The sequence below is a fragment of the Pleurodeles waltl genome, chromosome 8 (genome assembly GCF_031143425.1).
Source record: "Pleurodeles waltl isolate 20211129_DDA chromosome 8, aPleWal1.hap1.20221129, whole genome shotgun sequence".
In the NCBI taxonomy this organism is placed as follows: Eukaryota; Metazoa; Chordata; class Amphibia; order Caudata; family Salamandridae; genus Pleurodeles; species Pleurodeles waltl.
Genome location: NC_090447.1, coordinates 1,159,831,351 through 1,159,848,194, shown reverse-complemented (window position 1 = coordinate 1,159,848,194; position 16,844 = coordinate 1,159,831,351). Strand labels below are relative to the sequence as shown.

Genomic DNA, 16,844 nt, shown 5'->3' with positions numbered 1-16,844 from the left:
ACAAACAGGTACAGGGAAAGTGGCAGTGCTAGAGGTCACACAAATAACAGTTAAACAAGCTAGCTGCAGATCTCGCGCACACGTCAAATACAGCAGGACTGCAAGCTTCCTTCACATACACGCAACGGAAGTGCAAGCTTCATTTCCTCTCAGGACAAGTACAGCATGAAAACAGTAGCTCAAGTTTCCCTCCCTCACGGCACAGATCCGTAAAATCATCAGAGGTATATAAATTAAACAAAGAGGGATGCACTAAAGTGTTACATGAAGATCAAAAGATTGAAGGGGAGATGACAGGGAAGATATAGAAGGCTGAATAGGAGGATACAAGGCACAGCAGTAAAAAGAGGGGCCAAGGAGAATGGAAAGAAAAGGCAAAGGGAGTAATGTGAGAGGAATGAAGGGATGGGATAAAAGAGCATCTGGAAGTAAAATGCAAGGAAAGTTAGTACTGGATAAACACAGTGAGACGAGAACGACGGGGGGGAAAGAGAGTAAAAAGAGGCAGTTATAGAAGGAAGGCTATGTGGCCACTATCAGTGGCAGTAATATGCAGATGAAAGACCATGCTACCTGTAGATCCTAGAATGACCACAGCGGGGCAGTGAGGACTGAACTGGACCACGATCATCATCACTGCCCCCATTAGCTGCCAGTAAATGTATCTGCCGCCCAACTCCTCGGAGAACTATACAAGCAGACTTATCCGGTTTCTGAGGGCAGTCACCAACGTATTTACTACGCAATTTAGAAACTCAATGTACCTCAATATTTATGAATGCTTAGTACCACCAACAATTAAAAAAAAAAAAAAAAAGAAGAAGAAAAATAAAAAATAAAAAACCTCCCCATCAAGGCATTTGTCCTTATGAAGACTCCAGTACTAATCAATCGAGCAGGGGCTGAAACAGGAAGATGACAATACTCTAGCACCTTTGTGGATAGTCTTTAAAGGATACAAATTGACTATGCATTGCCTGGTACCTGTATACTAGTGTGAGCTATAGTAGTCGGAAACGCATTACAAAACAATTGTTAACTTATTTCTGTGATGAAACTAACTTAGTACGAATAATTAATTTCTATGGCCCCGGTGAATATAGAAAAAATACTGACTTGAAGTTAAATGTTGCGGGTATTGTGTACCAATAACTGGATCAGGATGATTAATAAAGTAAAACTAGTTTGATTTTGGAGCCCATTTGCAATGCTAGAATATGCAATTCCCTCACTCGCAACCTAATCCACCAACTGCTGCATAACAGGTAGATTTTTAAACAAAAATTTTTTAAAAATGGTATAGCTTAAAATGATCATGTTACTAAAACTGCAGCCCGAGTCTGCCTCTTGGGTGTATTAATTAATACATTAAAAAGCAAGAATTTTCACAATATGGCGTTCGTTTTCCCAACTGAATACCACCACCCAGGGAGGTAATTGTCCAGAGCAGTAATATAAAGCCCTTGCTGCCTTGCATCTTTGAAGGGAGTTTAAATAAGATGCAAACGATTGTTCCTTCTCTGTCATGAAAATATGGAGGTTCCCCCCCTCTTTCTTAATGGAGCAGTTCTTTCAAGGGAGCACTTCGAGTTTAGAATAATTCCTTTTAACATAGTTTGTTTATGCAACCTACTGTCTTGAAAAGTAAGTGCTGCCTTGGAAGAGAGTTGCATACAGGGTCACTGCAATTATGAAGTGTCCACCCTACCCCCACCGAAGACAGCAAGGCCATGGCGTGGCATGGCTTGCCAGCAATGCTTCGAGGATAAACATGCTACATTCTGCCAACCTGCTTAGGTGGATGAAAGAGAGATGGGTATCTGCGGGGCAAAGCTTACACTGTAAGTGGTTGATAGTGTTTTACGAAAGAGATTCCTTTCAATCACTAACAACATGTTTTTTGTCCGTTTATCGCATTCAAAGAGTAGAAGTGCAGTTCTCAATTAATATAGCATGGAAGACCCCCTGGCCTTCGTCACTGTCCACTAACGCAATCTCCCTGCCGCATTGCTCACACAGGCTAATCTTCTGGGCGCAGGCGCTTCTTCAAGGCACAAGAACACCCGCTATCAACAGAAGTGAAACAGAGAAAACTTTTTCGCTATGAACTGGAACTTCTGACTAACAAAGAAACCAAACAAGAAAAGTTTAGAAGTATGGGTATGAACGTGGACGCAAACACTGCGTCACGGGTAAAGAAAATGGAGTCTGAAATTCTTTATGTTCGTGGGTACCTAGAACTAAGCTGGCACTGAGCGTGCTTTAATTGGGTTGGTTGTTCAACAACACTATATTGCGTTGCTTCTGGGTGTTTCCCTCCAATCAGAGCTATTCCAACACTATATAGAGGGCATGATTAAGAAAGTCACTTACGTTTGAAAATGGTTTTCTGCCCAGCAGTCATATACAAAATCATACCCATGAGGTGCTACTGAGTAACTGTACACCACCACAATTGCCTACAAGTATATAGTACTAACTCAGAGCAAGATGGTGTGAGAAGTGGGAGATTCAAGGTATGGTTGTCTTTAGAATATGTGGAAGCCCGCAAACTTGTGACTTTGTTGGCATTCACAAAATCTTCTCTGACCACTTTCCACACAACATTAAAACACCGACTCCAATAAAAAAAAACTTAAAAAAAAAAAAACTGGAGTAACTGTCCTTCCAGAGTGAGAAGGGAAATGGAACATTAAGGGCATGCTGGGAAGGGATTTGCCAAATTCAAAACTATATTTGCACACTGGCCTGCATCGCCCCAATGTGGTGTCATTCCCAGGACTTTGTCTACTGTTTGAAATGGGGTCTCTGGTGGGCAGTGGTTTGCACCCTGTCCAAGTAGGGACCCTCACTCAAGTCAGGGTAAGGGAGTCACACAGTTAAGATAACTCCTGCTCACCCCCTCTTTAGCCTGGCACGTGTGCAGTCAGGCTTAACTCAGAGGCAATGTGTAAAGTATTTGTGTACACACATAGTAACAGTGAAAACACCACAAAGGTACTCCACACCAGTTTAGAAAAATAGCCAATATTTGAGTAAAACAAGACCAAAATGACAGATGTCCAACTTACACAAGTAAAGATATGATTTTTTAAAGATTAAATCTCAGTAAAGCACTAAGAAACACAATAGCTCCAACTGGGGCTATTGCGATGTCCGGATAGAGTCGTTCCCAACAGTCCACACCACTCGTGAGAGAGTGTGGGCCGTTCATGGAGTCGCACGGACCCCAGGAACAGAACCTTCGGAAAAACAAGGAAACAAAGACATTGCACGGAGTCAGGGGGGTGAGGCGCCACTGGAGTCAGGGGGGTGAGGCGCCACTGGAGTCAGGGGGGTGAGGCGCCACTGGAGTCAGTGGGGTGAGGCGCCACTGGAGTCAGTGGGGTGAGGCGCCACTGGAGTCAGTGGGGTGAGGCGCCACTGGAGCCAGTGCAGCATTGGTTCTTCACTGCTACTGGCGAGGTGAAGCATCAGTTCCTTACTGCTAGGTAGGGGAGATGAGGCGTCGGTTCCTTACGGTTGCAGGGGAAGTGAGGTGGTGTTAGTAGCGAGGCGTTGGTTCCTTATGACATGGCAGGGTCGATGAATACAGCAGGCAAAGAAGCAAGGCGACAACTTTGCAGTGTCACAATCACACCACAGGTGCTGCGGTGGAGTCAGATGCCATGGACATTGGCAACAATGCACTCTGGACTCACTCTGTGGCAGGACTTCGGAGTGGTTCAAAAACCAACTTCACCAAAAGATGAGTTTTTAATTTGGGAGTTCAGAGACCCCAAACTCCAAATCTCTATCTACTCCCACAGGGAAATTACACTTAAAAGCTATTTCACGGCAATCGCCCTGTTACCCTATAGGAGTCATAGGCCTTGCAATAGCGAAATACGAATTTGACAGTATTTCACTACCAGGACGTGTAAAACACACCAGTACATGTCCTATCTTTTAAATACACTGCACCTTGCCTGTGGGGCTAACTTGGGACTACTTTAGGGGGTGACTTACATGTAGGAAAAGGTAAAGTTTGGGCCTGCCAAAAATAGGTGCACTTGTCAGGTCAAACTGGCAGTAAAAACCTGCCCACAGACACTGCAGTTGCAGGTCTGAGACGTTTTTACAGGGCTACTTATGTGGGTGGCACACTTAGTGCTGCAGATGCATAGTAGCATTTGATTTACAGGCCCCGGGCACACACAGTGCACATTACTTGGGACTTACTAGTAAATCAAGTATGCCAATCATGGATAAGCCAATCATCAATACAATTTAGACAGATAGCACTTAGACTTTAGCACTGGTCAAGCATTCGTAAAGTGCCCAGAGTGCTAAAGTCAGCAAAACCGAAAGTCAGCACAGGATCAAAAGCAGGAAGTCAAAAGCAAAAAGACAGGTGAAATCCTGCAGAAAGGGTCATTTCCAACATCTACCAACACCACAACGAACCCTCTCACCTATAAGCACTGGATGTTCTTTTAAGTTCTCCCTGTCAATATTTTACAGCAGTGTACCTCCTTCAAACATTTTTGCATAGAATCTCAATTGGCACACATGGCCATTGCTCTGCAGAGAGACCAGAAATTGGATAAGCAGGTGTTCTGAACATCTTTATGACCCAGTCTTAGCCACTGTGAGAAACTAGCACTACCTTTAGTCCGAACTCTCACTTGTGACCCGTTATAGGCCCGTGCCACAACCTAAACTCACAAAGACATCGTCTAGCACGATAGAAGAGTAATAAAAAAACCTACAGAAAACTTGGAGAATATAAAACATGAAATGTAGATAAGAACTATATCTCAGACAAGGATTACCACAACGTTTTTTCCATAGTATTTGTTCAGAAATCGATCAGTGCTTTTCTTATTAAGCTATGGACATGTACTCAGGGCCCAGCAGGCAACAGATACAATGTCAGAATTTAATTATGGTGGGTCTGCGACCCTGCGGGACCTCCCGCTCTTAAAGTCGTTGTCTAATTCTGCATTAAGGAAACAGAAAATGTCACGTGACATTCCTTGCTGTATGTCATGAGAAACTTCCCAGTACAAATGTGACTTTTCTCAGCGAATCTGGCTCAGATACGAAGCTCATGTGTGGACCATCAGTCACCCACCGAGCCCATTTCCCGGCTTGATGCAAAACGATAATTCTAGGTCTTTCTCAAAAACAGATGTAAATCTGCCATGGGTCCAGCCGTTTATCGCTATTGGTTTAATATTTCCAAAGTGTTTGAAAATTGAGCCTTAAACTTATTTCAGGCGCAACCACCCTGGTGTAGTCTTCAAAAGGTTTTATGAATTTCCTTACCCCGGAGGATAATATACACGTGTGTTTACTAGCATGAGGGGGGGAAAAAAAGAAAGAAAAAAAGAAAACAGGGCAACTGCAAACACAATTGCAATTTTTTTCATTTTTGTTTCTTCACAGGGCAGATATTTTCCAAAGTAAAGACACTCTTTCCCCAAACCAATTTTTGCAGGTGCTCCTATCTCACTCTGTAAAAAGGATTTTCGCCTGCCCTTGACAGGAGAAAGTTCCAAACGTTTAGTGTATGAAACGTTCTTAAAATGGCTTGTGAACACCCACAGATGCGTATGTTTGTGGAGGTTCACAAATTGCCACGGCGTTTCTGCCCTGTATCATGCACTCAACCCCCACAGCAACATATCTGTGCACATGGATAACCGCGTAAGTATATGGTTCCTAACACATTATTCAACAAGTACTCAGGAAATAAACAGCTACCACAATCAAATGCATTGGGTCCCACACGATTTGGAAACCCAGAGGCCACTCCTGACCAAATAAAATCAAAATATGCTGGCCGACAGCAGAGGTTTCATCTTTAGTGATGACAGGCAATTGATTTAAAGCAAACACTAAATAGAGGCTTCAGCCACCACAAAATGTCAAATCAGACGTATGAATTTTTCTGACAGCTGCCTACTCGGAAAAAGACATGTAAAATCAACCAGTAATTGACACCACCTTGGGGAGTTGGGGTTGGCTGGGGTGAAGTTAGAAAACAAACAGCGTTCAATGAGGAAGAATACAGACGTTAAAATCGGTACAAAGAGCTGAAAGATAAACACCAAGGATTCAAGAAAGGTGCGAGCTCCTTTCTTCCATAACAGATAGGGGCCTCACATCCAGAGTTTCCGGAGGTTCAAAGAGAGCAGGTCACGCTGTGCTAGTGGTATCCCCTCGCTCTCACAGGGACAGCCTGTTTTGGAAGAGCTCGCCCTGAAGGTACTGATTGAGCAGTGATGCTGTATCCACAACTTATTAGCCAGAAGAGACAAGACTGTCTGCAAAATTGGTGCTGGAAAACTACATTGTGCGACAGAACATAAAGCAGCTAGTAATCACAAACGCAGGTAGAAATTGTGGCTCATTAGGGGGGTCACTGCAGAAACTTTTGGTTTATTTGTAGGCAGGGGGTGATTGAATAATTAGCCCAAAATCGCAGAGTGTTGATCCGACTGCGAGACTCAAACCTGGTTCCCCAGTTCCAAAGTCGGAAGTTGTGGCTGCAACGCCAAGATAGAAGAGGTTATAACTAGGACTTTAAGTGGGATGAAAAAGGAAGGCGGGTCTCTAAAATGGGCATGGACGCTTAGCCACTCTGCCACTTAGCTATGAATCCTTTCCAAAAAGGAGGGGCTTACGTAATTAAGAACATGGCCAAAAATATGGGGTGGGCATAACTCTCACAATTCAATGTAGCATAATCATGCGAAAATTACTTTTGAATTCCAAAAGATTACGCAAATAGTAATTCTGTATTTGGCCCTATTTATTAGTGCAAAAATACCCCCTCTTGTCCAAAATGGATGCAAGGATACATTTTGCGCTAGGAAACGGCACTAAATGCAACAGAACACGAATAGTGAGCACCAGCGGACTCTTGTGCTTGCTACTTGTGCTCTTGGGGTAGGATTTCCCCCCAACCTACTACTGCAATGAGCGGTATTTTCTTACCTCAAAATAAGCCCTTGCATCCAAAATGAACACAAGGACGCATTTTGTGCTAATAAACAGCACTAAATGCAGCTAAACATAATTAGTAAGTGGCTGCTTGCTCTTGCAGTAGGATTCCCCACCCCAAATTACTCTTAATTATGCAAGCAAGACAAATCACATAACTAACTGTAATTCTGTGTCAAAAAGGAACACAGAAATACTTCCTGCGTAACTGAAATTCTGCCCAGGCCCACTTAGGGTAAAACGGTTTCCCAAATGCAACTGTAACTCTGGCCACTTCTCTGCGCAGAGGCCAAGAATTCGAGACCATGTGTTCTGGACACTTTTATATCCCACTGTAACTGACAGGCGCTTTGATCAACACAATGTCTACAGCCTCAACTCCAAAGCTTGCAATTACGCCCCATAATAAACACACACCAACAACGTGAACTCAGGCACCCAGGTTCAGTTCACAGTAGCACTGAACAAGAATATGCTGCATGAAAAAAAAAACACCAAAAATAAAAACTTATAGACTAAATATCCTGCAAACGCTCATAAAGAACGCAAGATTAAGTAAAACATGCGAGATGTAAACGGGTACTGCATCATTGACTCGGATTTCCTTAATGTTTTTACAGTTAGTGTGGATAAATCGAGCAGTACTTTGCCTGTAGAGTTAAGAACATGAGCATAGGACCCGACAGGGACCAGTTTCAATGTGAGTTTTTAATGGCTGCCGACCTGAGACCCAAAGGGAACCGCACCTCTGAAATCCCTGGTCATAACAATTCCTCTCAGTTCTCCATGTACCCAACATTTTAAGTCGCAAAGGGTGAGGAGCGATTCTGAAGGGCAAGCTGATAGAAATCAATGGGGATGAAACTTTATTGGGAGAACGGTTTTCACACCCAACGAGCACCGTGCATCCGCTCGTCAGCAGGGAGCGACTAAATAACAAGGTGCATTATTAGGCATTAAAAAAACGATGATTTCCCACTCCCTTCTGCTTTTTCGGAGTATGATGCTCGGTGCAAACGAAAAACAGTGGAAGGACCATGTATTATTTTTAAAGAGCGCTACGCGTCGCCTTCGGTCACTTCAGAGCGTTGATTGGACCTCGACACTCATTATCTAAGAATTTCTTGAGCGACACTTTCACACCAAGTCCTCTCTCTCTTTTTACTCCGTACCTAAACTCCTGTCGGTCAGCGTTTCTTCAGCCAGAGCTTCCTTATCCACCACTCATGTTAATATTTTTTAATGTGCATGTACTCAGCCCTGGGCGGTTCGACAGAATAAGTATCAACAAATAAAGTATGCACAGGCTTTCTTGTCCATTAAAGTTGTGTTTCAATTACCGTTTTCCAAGTGCACTAGTTTTAACAAGCGCTTCGACGCCTCATGGTGGTAAGCGCTATATAAATGCAATTATCATACACAATGACGTGTCACGACATACTATGCACGCCTCATGCTTGATTCAGCACGTACTACACCACTAAGCATGGCCGCTTTATGGCGCAGGGTACACACTTCGCCTATGCAAAAAGTGAAAGGCGGACATCCTGCTCGACCTCCAAGTGTGATTGCCCAACACTCCTTCCACCCCTGGGCACGACGCACTCTTCTGTCCTGAATGCACTGCACCTCTAACTTTGTGGTCAGTCTAGTTGCCTCTCACAAGGGTTCAGGAGTACAACTGTGAGAGTCCCTTATCTATGGAGGAGGAGAGGAACTGGAAATGAAGGCGGAAACACCAACCGGCAAAGTTGGGTGTCTGTTTGTTTAGCTAAAGAGGAACCTTGTTTTTGCAGATTTTTTGGGGGCGAGTGCGATTAGCGAAAGAGTGGAAATTCCCACAGCTGTCTTTGCCTTCACCTCCCAAGAATAGAAACAGGCCAGATGTGGACACAATCTTAATTATCTAACACTAACTCAGTTTGTCACAAAATCACATAAGTACTTAGAAAAAAATGCACACAAGTAAAATAAAGCATTTTTTCTTCATTATATTTTGCTAAGTCTCCCATACTGTTGGAATTATGTCTGGGAAGGCTATTCTATCACAACAACTAAATCATCTTGTCATGTAAGCCCAGCAATAATATAGAAAGCATTTCAACATTCCAATAAAGTGCCTATTGTCCTAAAGTCCTCCTTTCGCCACCTTTCCCCCAACTCGGTGATCCAACAATAAAAGAGGACAAAGAAGGATCGGGCAGAGCTCAAGATGGCCGGCCAACAAACGATGCCCCTGCACTGGGCGTGACCCGCCATCATGTCAGTCCTGCTGTACCCACCTCGCCTCATGGGCCATCTCGACAGAGGAGAGATTTCGGTGGCCATGGCCAAAGGACACTGCCATCAAAGTGTGTGCCTAGTAGTGCTCGGAATCTTTGGTCCTGCCCTTCTCACCGCAAACACCTTGCCACACCACCATTAAGAGAAGTAATGCAGCATAAGCAAGAGACACTGTTGGCAGACTTGTCTGTTTTCCCACCCACCCCATCCCTTTACAGAGTTGTTATATCACAGGACAATTGTATATAAATCTAACATTCGAGGTGTTGTGGTCACTAAGACTCTTGTTTGAGGAACTTATATTCTTGTGCCCTTTCAGGTCCCCTTGTCAACTGCCAAAAGCTTAAGCACATAACAGTGTCATTGGGACCTACAAGGGGGTGCTTGTGGTATTCATTAATGAATCTGCAATTTTGTAAAAATATTGAATAGCGGAGTACTCCAAATGTAAATTAATTGCTTAATTCCTACTGCAAGCTCACTAACCATAGTTAATATAACCAGTCTCATATGGGAGAATATTCTCGAATTTCCAATGTTAATTAAAAAAGTCAGCCAACCCTTCATATGACATAGTAAGTATAGTTTTTATTTATTTTTCAGTACAATTCAAACCGATTATTACAGATGTCACTTTGATGATGTCAAGTAGATACTTCAGGATGAAAGGCGTGTCGGGTGAACATGGGACTTTCGCAAGGATACATTGCGAGTCTCAACAATAAATCAATTCAAAGTAGATCATGTCTTTTCATTTCTAAATGATCTATGGGCCGACCTCAAAAGAAGACAAACAAAATGGCATGCTTACAACTTGGTCTTCTCTAGGACGGAGCATGGTCCAAGGGCTGGCAGCCGTTTTGATTTAAGTCAGCTTGCATCAGAAGAGTGACAAATACATCTCATCTACTACCTGGCGTAATTTCTTACATGCTTCTCTTGGATTAAACAAAGATAAGGACATTTTGTTTGTCTTCATTTGAGGTCAGTCCATAGACCTTTAAGGAATAAAAAGACTTGATCTACTTTGAATCGATTTATTGTTGAGACTCACAGATATAGCCGTGAGAAAGTCCCATTTTGGGATGAAACACGTCTCAGCTGAATTATCTGTATCATCATTATAACATCTGTAATCATTGGTCTGAATTGTACTGAAGAAGTAAAAAGCATACTTTACTATGCTGTGTGGAGTTTGGGATGACTTTTAGACTTAACATTGGAAAATATCAACTGTGGTTAGGGGGCTTGATGTTATGTTATAATTGAACAATTAATTTAATTTCGAGTGCTCCGCTATTCAATTTTCTGACGAGTGGTTTGTGCTATGATCAACAGTTCGGTGTCTGGCTGGGACACATTGTTGCAATAGCATTTTGAGCACCATTAACATTCTATTACAATGCTCTACGGACAGGGATGTGCGACATTCTAACTACTGTTGCTTTTCTATGTACAAAAAAAAAAAAGAAAGCAATTTTGCAGGTGTAGCAGCAGTCGCTTTCTGCAGTCATTTACACACATGTGCATTGTGGCTTCAGGACGTCAGCCTTTAGTCATCGGGGGAATAAGACTACGCCAGGGATTCACAAAATGGCCCAGAGTGACCCTCCTAGGCAGGGTTACTCTCGGGTGAGCAGGCTTCCTGCGTGAGATTTTAGAGAGCAAGGATTTCATGTAAGAGTATTTGCCCGGGTTAAGTTCTGGGAAGGGGGGCAACCAGGCGGTCAGACGTGCAAGGGGGACTGAGCTTAAGGGCAAACCATGAGGTCATAAAATAGTTTTGATGCAAAGGAAGTTTCTGGGCAGGTGACTTGATCTCTAGCCTATCCATTATTGGGAAACTGCCACAACCATGTAATTAGAAACGCTCTTCTTTGTTTTTAGTGTGTAAACATTTTCGAATTCAGGTTGTAGAATAAATACTGCCTGAGATTGTTACCCATAATTAACAAAAATAAGGTCAGGCTTTCATATCCTGGGGACAATTGCCTTGGGAGGTGTAGGAGTCACCTTATGTGGGGGTTGAAGGCATCAACGTATCCCCCTTCTATAAAATTGGTAGGGGTTCCACAAAGGAGAAATTAAGCAATCGAACATTCCAGGATACTGCCAACAAACCTGGAACTGGTTGGTCATCGATATGCCAGTATTCCAGCAGCAATATCTAGTGTGGCGCTCAGTATGACATGGTGCTTCTCTTTGTGCGTGGGGTGCCACTCAATTTAGCAGCATGCCACCAGTAGCCGTGGAGTGCTGGTTTTACTATCTTGGCACTCTTCTTAAGTCCTCAATACCATATTATCTCGGGTGGGGGAAGAGTGCTGCTAACTTCCTATTCAGTTAAGCCCGATATTCCAGACAGACTCCCCTCCTTACTCCTACTCAGGTCCCACAGCTTGCAATTCCATTTGTGGCATAGCAGGAGCAACTGCCTTTAGTGGCTATGGAAGCAAAGTGGACCTGCTCAAAGGAGTAGGGTCAGGCCAGAGGATTGAAGTGGCATAAAAAGAGCATATGTTTGCACTGCCATGACACACGGAGAAAGGCTCAGGGAACGCAAGAGGAATTTCAAAGAGCAATACTACAACAACTGGGGTTCCCTATACAACACATTTGCTGTAATGCCGTCCCATCAGGTCATTGTTGGTTCACATAGGAAAGTTTCAAAGTGCAAAATGTTATCTGAAAGCATGGTCTCAGACGGCATCCATGTAAGGGTGGATAAGGACAGCACACTGACCCCTGAAAAGCACTATTAATATATTGCAAATGCACTTTCTGAGCAAACTCCATGCAGGAGAGCAAGTTCATTCATGACCAGTCGTGCTCATGAAAACAAAGCTGGGCAAGAGAATCTCCCCACAAAAGGTTAGTATGTACCATAATATTTTTGCCAAGAGTGTAATGTAATACACAGGTGCAGAACCAGAGAGAAACTGTTGCAACTAGACATCCAAAACATATAATTATAACAAACAACAGTATCACAGGTAAGTCTAGTGGAACATCAAAACAATCTCCTTGATAAAGTTTAATGTTCCATCTGAATGACAACATAGGAAAAGGTTACTGCTTGTGTTAACATTTGAGTTCCTTTTTCTGTACGCAGTCATATTCGAATATGTTCACACAGAACACATTAGTTACACTCTCTAACATCATCATGCTGACAGCACAATCCTATGTTTGGCTAACTGTGTGCACTCACAGGGACATCTATTTCAGTGCACTAGTTAGTGAATATAATACACTGCAGAGATCTCAATAAGGTTGGCCTTGTCCTAGGTACCCATATGTAAGTACAATCTGTCCATAAACTGAGGACATGAAACAGGGACGACACCCTCAGGGTTGTAGAGAGCACAAACTTTAAACAAGCCTGACTCTGCCATCATTCAATGCAGGGGACAGATCAAAAGACCACGATACTTTTAACCTGAGACTCCAGAAGATAATGCACCCACTAAATCTGAAACAAGAAACACAGGAGGAGGGGAGACCGGACTCGGGGACAAATGGATTGTGTCGCCTCTCAACAAATGCAGGATGCGTAAAAAAAATGCATCAACTAGAGACAAGGAGCTCAGAAGTGCCTAACGGTATACTTTGATCACAATACCAAGACCACGAATATTAACCACCACAGGAAGGTCTCCCGTTCATATATGTAGTCAGTAGAAAAGTACATCAGCACAGCTGTCGCCAAGAGGTCCATAAGGACCTAACAAGCAACCACCAATGTCAGAGCTGAAAGTGGTGGCCAAAGGCCCAAATCCAAATTGCACACCACCACTAAGAGACTACCCATCAATCATATCAAATTCAAACAGGTCTGCAGGCTAGGATCCACCCCGCCAAACAAAAAAAAAACAAAAAAACATAATTATTGAGTGTTCTGGTGTACAAAACAACTCCCTCTGGGACCATTGAACCAGACCGCACTTGCCTGTTCAACCGCTAACCTTTTGTTTTTCCATCCTAATAATTCACATGTAGTTACTGCAGGGAACATTTCAATGAAACTGAAGGCTAAGAGCCTCGTTGATGTAATCAGAGCTCTAAAAAGAGTGAGGTAGAAGGGTGGGCATAGAGAAGCAGTCATCTTCAAACCAGTGCTCGAACAGTAAATGTTCATGTTAAACGAGTACTCACAATACAACATTTACACTGGACCAAATCTGAACATGTAAGGAGCAAAGAAGCACACACCATACAATAGAATAGTAAGAAATGCAATGACTGAGACTTATCCTAAAATGAATTATTTCACAAATCCATAGAAAAGGGTCAGCAGACCACCCAAACATTAGGTTGTAATAATGCAGAGGAGAAATAACTAAGTTACATCTCACAGTATGCATCTCATACATGTTAACTCTACATATATTGGATTGAAACGGTATTTTATTATTTTCACTTTAGGTTTATCTCCTTGCGATGATAACTGCTGCAGTGTCAAGGGGCCTGAACATGGCGACTAAGTAAGCGGATTTTTGAAGTTGAAACGAAACACAGAAAAGGGTACAGAGACGCGACAATTAGGTCCATCAGCTAACTCAAGACTGCCTGGCAGACCCCAATGCCATTTACTCTGACCAAAAGACAACCGTTACACAGTTTCTAAAAGGCAGTCCTAAGGTCATTCATTGCCCGACACAATAAAGTGAGATTTACAATGAGTGCAACCTGTCATCAAGAACGTGCTATGCTTAAGCCTTAAATAACTTTCTCTGACAAGTCACCCCTCACGAAGAAAAAAAAATAATAATAATAATAAATTCCCCACAAACATCAGGAAACACACTCACATCAAGTGGATTGAAACGCCTGATAGTTTCCAAGTCAAATTTTACACAGAGTTGAGAGAGCAGGTTTGAGATCCAAGCCCCCTGTTGTCCCTGTTATAGTTAACAGTTAATTCACCAGATATGTCAATTAACAATAATTGTTACATTTCAGTTCATTGTTTCGCTTAAAATTGCATGTTTACTGACATTTCACCCAACTGTAATATCTCTTTAACCTTTGTTTTTCTTTGAGTTTTTAAGGTTGTTGGAAGACAGCATTTACCATAACTTCCAACTATAATGTCACTTTAAGCTTTGTTTTTTTTCCCAGTAAATATCAGGTGTTTTTTTAAGTGATGTAAAGTGACCATTGCCATACGCGTCGTTGGTATGGACGCAGTACCCAACCCCCTGTAAACCCGCGCCCCCCCCCCCCCCCAGGGGCTAATACATATATACAGATCGATACATTTCGGGAACATTTCGATTAAACGAAACTCCCCAATCAGCAATGACAGATGGGATGAACGTGTTCTACTTTTATCGATCAACTGTCCACGTGAATAATTAGGACTCACCATCAGTCTAGCTAAACAAACCCGGCTCTCTGCAAAAAATCGGATGAAAAATTAGCAATCGCCAAACAGTGATTTGTCAGCGACCAGATAGAGAGAATCATTTTCAGAGATTTTTTTAAGGAATTGCCGGAGCATCGAATTAACTTTTCGGTAACCCCTTTTCGCTTAGGGAAACGCAGTGCGGGGTGCAGCAACACCATCTGTGGTGATTGCAAAAGTGACGAGTACAGAGCTCTACAATACGGCTAAAACACATACATAGCAACACATGAAAAACGAGGAGGCCCAATATATGAACGAACCAGTGACAACCTAAGTGTAAAGTAGTATGAGAGTCTAAGCGCACTCTTCCCCCCCCTTGCACTATAAAAGTCTCAGAGAAGCGGCGAAACGCACAATGAGGGCCCCTGTAGTGAGTGATGAGAGCCACCGGATAACCCCCATCGTTAGACTTTGCCAGAATGGGGTCACCCTAACGGCACTCCCAAACGCACCGGCCCTTTAAAAGCCTAGGCACACCCCGGATCAAAAACATTGATACAAAGTATTAAGTTTGTGGTCTTCGTAGCAGAACCGGCGACCACTGAAGATCATACCAGGTGTAGCCAAGTAGGAATAAACTAAAACCGACCAGAAACAAAGAGGTAAACATTGCAGCTTATTGTGGCAGGTACGAAATAAGCATAAGCAGTTCGGCTCCCGAGCAGCGCGCACGAGGGGGGCTGCGGGAGGCGAGACGCGCCTTCCCGGGGTCACCGCTCAGTCCTCCGCAGGAGTCTAGGCGCCCGCAGCTAAGGCTTACCCCGTGGCGGGAGCTCCGGCTCCCTCGCTTCTTTGTCCTCACAGGTGAACAGGCTGCAAACGTAGCAGCCGGCGTTAGTGGCAACCAGGTAGAAGTTTTGAAATAAGAGCGTCGGTCGAGGAAATAATCTTCACCTGCCTCTCTCCCCTGTGTGCACTGCCTGCAGGGGCGGTGCAAACGCCAGGCTCCGCCTCCAGGGGGCGGGCAGACGCCGCAGCCACACGCGTCTCAAGGAGAAGCGGCCGAGGTAGCCTTTTTAGTTTGTGAATGGAGCACGCGGCTAGCGAGTGTGCGAGGAGTGACCAGAGCCCACTCACCAACTGCTGACCCCCTAGCCCCTGGGTCATCTCGTGACAGCTGCAGGACGCGGCTTTCTGCGTTGAATGCCTTTGCTGCTTGAGGAGGAAACAAGAGGGGCGTGGAGCGAGGGCGCTAGCGCTTCTCACCGCGGACACACGTTTTCCTAGCGTTTCTGAAAAGTTATAGTTAGGCGGTCATTTAAGAGCGCCTTCTGTATATGTTAATACCCACAAGGATACGTTTCATGTGCTTAGCCTTTAAATTATGACAAATAACCCGTAGGGTGTCATTTGTGACACCACAAGTAAGGAGGGAATTAACGTATGCAAGGGGTACAAAGAAAAACCCTTGGAGAGTGCTGTGTGTGAATTGCGTACCATTTGCTACACACCGGGAAAAATCTACGATATGAAATTAGTTAATTCATTAACCATATAGAGCACCGCAGCTGAAACTCTAGCGTTTATCATAAACTATTTTATAAAAAGATGCCTGTAAAAAACATATGTGCGCATTGTTGTGTCGCTGGTAAGCGGCGCAGAGACAAGACACAACACACGTGTGTAGGTGAGTAATGCTTTATTGCTCCTCTTACATACTGTCTGTCTTTCCCGCGTTCCCCACCTCTATTTGTACCCTTCCCCGCGTCACTCCTAGTGCCTCCATCTCGCGCCTCACTGCAGGGGGCTATAATCCCTAGCTCCTTCCGCTCCAGGGTAGTGGTCTTGCCCATTTCCTGCAGCAACACTACATCCCTCCTCAAAGGGGGATACTAATACGATCAAAAGATAACTGTAAACGAAAGTGATGCTGAGAACTTAGGCCTGCTGTGGGGCAGGTTGGGAGTGTCTTGCCCCGGGTCTTCACTGCTAGGATCAGTCACATGCAAAGTCTGCATAGCTTTGGGAAGGACCTGGGTTGTGCCTCAACATGTATCGTCCGCTCCCGGACCTATCTGACGCTGGGGCCTGATTTGTGCTGTCGCTGGGTGCCTTTGCTCTTGCGCTTGCACTGGTGCTGGGGTGAGCCCTTGTTCTTCAGTAGCGATTCACTCTCCGTCACTTGCTGTCTCTTGGTATACGGGGACGGTGTCTGAGTTCG

The 16,844-nt window shown here is 43.9% G+C and overlaps 1 protein-coding gene across 3 annotated transcripts in view; it reads right to left on the bottom strand.

Moving 5' to 3' along the window:
- Nucleotides 1-15,601, bottom strand: part of RUBCNL (rubicon like autophagy enhancer) — a 136,011-nt gene extending 120,410 nt beyond the window's left edge. The window contains exon 1 of one of the 3 annotated variants that reach the window (XM_069205391.1): nucleotides 15,444-15,601. The gene's annotated coding sequence lies outside the window, so the exon portion shown is untranslated. The remainder of the gene's footprint in view (nucleotides 1-15,443) is intronic. The other 2 variants (XM_069205390.1, XM_069205392.1) reach the window with 2 other exon arrangements.
- Between the last annotated feature and the right edge of the window lie 1,243 nt (nucleotides 15,602-16,844).